Source organism: Glycine max, chromosome 14 (assembly GCF_000004515.6).
Source record: "Glycine max cultivar Williams 82 chromosome 14, Glycine_max_v4.0, whole genome shotgun sequence".
Classification (NCBI taxonomy): domain Eukaryota; kingdom Viridiplantae; phylum Streptophyta; class Magnoliopsida; order Fabales; family Fabaceae; genus Glycine; species Glycine max.
Genome location: NC_038250.2, coordinates 42,963,851 through 42,969,325, shown reverse-complemented (window position 1 = coordinate 42,969,325; position 5,475 = coordinate 42,963,851).

The window sequence follows — 5,475 nt, the reverse complement described above, 5'->3', positions numbered from 1 at the left end:
GTGAAGCATAAGCCACTACCCTTCCCTCCTGCATCAATACACACCCTAAGACTTGCCCGCTCGCATCGCAATACACTTCAAATGGTCTCTTAGGGTCGGGCAAAATTAACATTGGAGCTGTTTTCAATCGCCTCTTCAACTCTTGGAAGCTTTGATCACATTTCTCATTCCAGACAAACTTCTCATTCTTACGAGTCAGTTTAGTTAGGGGTAGCACTAACTTAGAAAATCCCTCAATGAATTTCCTATAATAGCCGGCCAACCCCAAGAAACTTCGAACTTCTGTTGGAGTTGTCGGTTGTTGCCACTCCATAACCGACTCCACTTTAATCGGATCCACCACAACCCCGTCTTTAGAAATCACATGCCCCAAGAACTGCACTTTCTCTAACCAAAATTCACATTTCGACAATTTGGCGAACAATTTCCTATCCCTCAGGATATGCAACACAATTCTCAAGTGCTTTTCATGTTCCTCCTTATTCCTTGAATACATTAGGATATCATCAATGAACACAACCACGAACTGATCTAAGTAATCATGGAATATACGGTTCATATATTCCATGAAGATAGTCGGAGCATTAGTCACTCCAAATGGCATGACCAAATACTCATAATGCCCATACCGAGTCCGAAACGCAGTCTTTGGGATACCATCGCTCCCCTCAATTGATCAATCAAATCAGCTATCCTCGGTAGGGGATATTTGTTCTTGATAGTGACTTTGTTCAGTTGCTGGTAGTCTACGCACATCCTCATACTTCCATCCTTCTTTTTAACCAGTAAGATTGGCACTCCCCACGGTGATACGCTTGGGCGAACAAATTGTTTACTTAAGAGATCCTGCACCTGTGCCTTCACCTCTGCTAGTTCTACTGGAGACATCCTATAGGGCGCGATCGACACTGGATTCGCCCCAGGCACCAAGTCAATAATGAATTCCACTTCTCTCTCAGATGGTAATTCACAAATGTCATCAAGAAAGACCTTTGGAAATTCTGACACCACCGGTATACTGCTAACTTCAGAGACCTCTTCCACATTCATGGAAAACAACACCATGTAGGTTCGAACATCCCCCACTCCATCGTTGGCAGCATTCTCTTTCAAAGGTTCTTTCGGAATTACATTTCCACCAAATACTAGCATCTTCTCTTTGCAATCTAGAAAGATATGGTTAGTAGATAACCAGTCCGTTCCCAAGATCACATCTAGATGAGCTAAAGGTAGGCAAATCAAATCCACCATAAAAGATCGACCCTCAACAGTTATGGGACACTTCAAACACACCTGAGAGGTGGTTACAGGCTCGTTAGACGGAGTAGACACCACAATATCATATGGTAACTCCGTCGTACATAACCCCAACCTCTCCACACATGCATGAGATATGAACGAATGCGTGGCACCCGAATCATAGAGTACATCTACCAGTTTATCAGCAATCAAACACTTACCCTGTATCAAATCGTCGGAGGCAGCAGCTTCTGATCTACTCATAGCAAATACCTCGAAGGGTACCTTTGGTCTTCCACCACTAGTGTTATTGTTGTTGCTAACATTACCGCTCCTTGTGGGATTAGTAGATCCACGATTGACTGTGTTAGAATTGGCAGTTACCGTCGGTCTCCCAGTCATTCTACACTCTCGAGCATAATGGCCTACCTTGCCACAAATATAGCAACAATTTTCCTGTGTCTGCTGGAGTTGTGGGCAATTTCTCCTAAGATGCGGTCCTCCACATTGAAAGCACTGTACCCCAGTTCCCTTTGACTGGCTCATGTTGGACGTAGCCATAGGTTGTTTCCCCTTGTTGCTGGAATATGGCTTCATTCTCTTATTACTATTTCCTCTAAAAGGGTGGCTTCTTTGTGGTCCTCCAAAGCCTCTAGCTTGCCTCTCTTTCATCTTGTCCTCAAATATTCGGCACTTTGTCACCAGTTGATTAAAATCTGTGATCTGCATGTAGCTAACTGCCTGTTGAATCTCCAGTCGAAGCCCATTCTCAAACTGAGCACATAAGTCTTCTTCGTTTCGAGCATCTTGGTATTGAGGCCAGTACTGTAGAAGTTCATTAAATTTGGCTGTGTATTCTCCAACGAACATGTTTACCTGCTTCAAATCCAGAAATTCCCTCGCCTTTCACTTCCTGAGATCTCGTGGAAAATAATTGTCTAGGAATGTGTCCTTGAAGGCATTCCAAGGAATCACGCCTCCAGGTGCTGCTAATGTAGGCTTCACGAACTTCCACCAGTTCTCGGCTTCTCCTTGGAGCATGAACGTCGCATAAGGGACCTTATGCTCCTCGAGGCAACCTATCGCCTCAAAAATCTTCTCAGTCTCAGCTAACCACAACCTAGCACCTTCTGGATCATAGTCCCCACTGAACTTCGGCGGGTGGTTCTTACGGAAAGTCATGAGTCCCCGATACTCTGCCGGCTCCACATCACGTTCCTACACTAGAGTTTCCAGCACAACTGTGATGCGGTCTAGGACATCACGGTTCTAATCCCTACCACGTCCTACCATACCTAACCTGTAGGGAAGCTATTAGTATCCAAGAAATTCTACTGAGAGAGTGTACCATATAGGCTATGACAGTTACAACAATATCTCTCTCTCTATATATATACATATATATACACAACAATTCTACTAAATCAATTGCACTTTCCTGCTTAAGACAAGAAGGTAGAATTACACACAATTTGTGACTTAACGTCACTCCCCGAAACCGACTTCTAAGTTTCAGAGATACACAGCATTCACACAGTAAGACCATGGACAGGTTCACTAGAATCCAACTTTTGCTCTGATACCACCAATTGTGGCGTCCCTAAATAATGACTGGTTTAATAGTAATAAATTAAATAACAGAAACCATGGGAAAAAAAAAATTCTTATTTTCTCTCTTTTTTTCGCACTGTTATTCATTTCACGGTAATTAAATTCAAAAGGAAAATTATCACTATAGAGTCCTGAATGGCCAGTTCACAACTCTATTTGGATTCATTTCTTTCTGATCATTCATAACCTCTGAACTAGTTTGCTCTTTCAAAAGAAAATATACCAGCCATCATTTTAGGTCGTCACATGAAAAATAATAAGATGTGGTCGGTAAACTCTTTTCAAATAAAGTTTGTTAACATTTCCTTTTCAAATAACAAGATTAAACATAATTATATTTATCATCTAAAACTGTCTAAAATATGGGAGTTTGCAAAATAACATAGTGGCATCCAGAGCAAAGGTAACAACTGTGGTGGCTTCAGCCACAATGTATACAACCATCAAAATTTCTATACAATAGGTCTACCCACCCAAAAATCAAAAGAGTAAACCTAGCAGTCTGAACTAGATACACCCACCCACAAAAAGTATGTATGTGACATCCTAGAATTTCTACCCGGAATTTTGTAAGTGTTACATTTTAAATAATTATATATATATATATATATATATATATATATATATACTCTTGGTAGAAGTATGTACATTGGGGGAAAGATACGCGGATTAGACTAATTAGCGAAGAGTAATCCATAACTAGACAGTTATAGATTAATTCTCACTTAATTAGTCTAAAAATTATCGTTTTGCGTGCAACTTAAAATTTAACAAAACCAACCTCTGAACCACGCTCAGGATCTCATTCTGAGTGTTCTGATATATATATTGACTACTTTCGAAAACGGGCACCGACGAATACAGAGAAATGCGGGGAACTGGAACCAGAGAGGTGGCACACAAACCGAGGCAGGATTTCAGCATTCAAAAGGTCAAATTTTTCCTCCTTGTGGCTGAGTATGAAGTCACATCAAGAGAAAAAAGTGGGCCCTTTTTGCTCCACTTAAAATGAGACATGTGGCATTGCTTTAAAAAAAAAGAGAAAAGAAAATCATTTTTAATAAAAGCCCAACTATTCTCTCTCTTCCTTCAGCAAAATTCAGAAGCTTTTCCTCCCTCTTCCACGTTGCTTTTCTTCTTCCTCCTTCCCCACCATTGTTGTCCATTAAAGCTCCAAAATCCCTCTCCATTTCTACTCCAAATTGCAAAGGGAAGCCATTTTCGGAGTCTTGGAGCACTCCTCTACATTGTGGGACTTCGAATTTCAGGTATGGGTGGACTTCTTCTCACATGAAATTCATGGGTATTGGGTTTTTGGGAGCTATGATGGGTAGTTCTACTAGGTTAATGTCTTATGGTAGTTATTTGTGAAGGAATTTGTTGAAAGCATGCTAAACTTGACATGTTTGATGTGAGTAAAGCTGCTTATTCTGTTTTAGGGTTTTATGATGATGCTTTGTGATATTTGTATGCTGAAATTGTTGGTAGAAAACTGGTAGAGATGATGGTGAGAGTTAACTTAGGGTTAAATGTGAAAATGGTAGTGATGTGAGTGGAAAAGTGTGAGATTTTGAGGGTTTGAAAAGCCAAATTTGGGGTTAGTGGAAATTGGAGTCTAAAGTGAGTTGATCCTAGTTTAGAATATCAATTAGGACTTATAGAAAAGCTTGGGCAGAGCAAATAAGAAAAAAATGAGTGACAAATGTGAAAGAAAAGAGTCATTTCTTGGGTGAATTGGGTGTTGAGAGGTCAAATTTTGAATCGGTGGAGTTTTCACCTTAAAACAAGTTTGAGCAAGTCTAAATCAATGTTATAGACTTGATTGAGATGAGAGTTTACCCCAAAATTACCCAATTCTCATTTTCACTTCTCGAACCTTGAAAATTCACTAAATTGATGGGTTTTGGATGCCTAGATTTTGATTTACCTTGATCTGAAGCTTGCTTTTGGTTTAAATATGATTTATACATGATTTAGGACTTGTAGGATCCAATTTGAGCAAAATTGGATGTGGGCAAGTTGGATTTCGAAATCTGCCATGTTATGCAGAAAAATGTTGTTGAATTGTGCAGCAGTTTTTTTAACATGTGCAGAAAATGCTTATGCATTGCTAGTCACAGGAAGGGTAGTACCTCTCTGGTTCTGGGTATTTTCTAGCAGATCCCAACGGTCAAAATGTATATTTATGTACTAGGAACCTCCAGTAAAATTTTCAAAGCGATCCAACGGTTAACGAATCAGAACGAAGAGAATGTTACTGAGTAAACTTTGCCTATTATGTAGAAAAATGGTGCTGCAGTGCAGGTCACGGGAAAGGCAGTATCTATCCTGTTCTAGATATTTGATAGCAGATCCCAACGGTCAAAATTTAGATATTTGTATTAGGAACCTCCATTAAAAATTTCAAGGCGATCCAACGGTTAGCAAGTCGGAACGAAGAGAATGTTACTGAGGTATGTGAGTAGGAAAAACTATGGAATATGAATGAGTTTTGTGCAGAGTTTTCTGCCTCCACTCTGTTTTTCTTGGTTTAGGGTAGTTTCATGATAAATGGAATTGAATTGTTGGATATTTTGAAAGCTTGGAGGGGTTGATGGGGACCCGGTGCTGTGAGAAACGAGGATG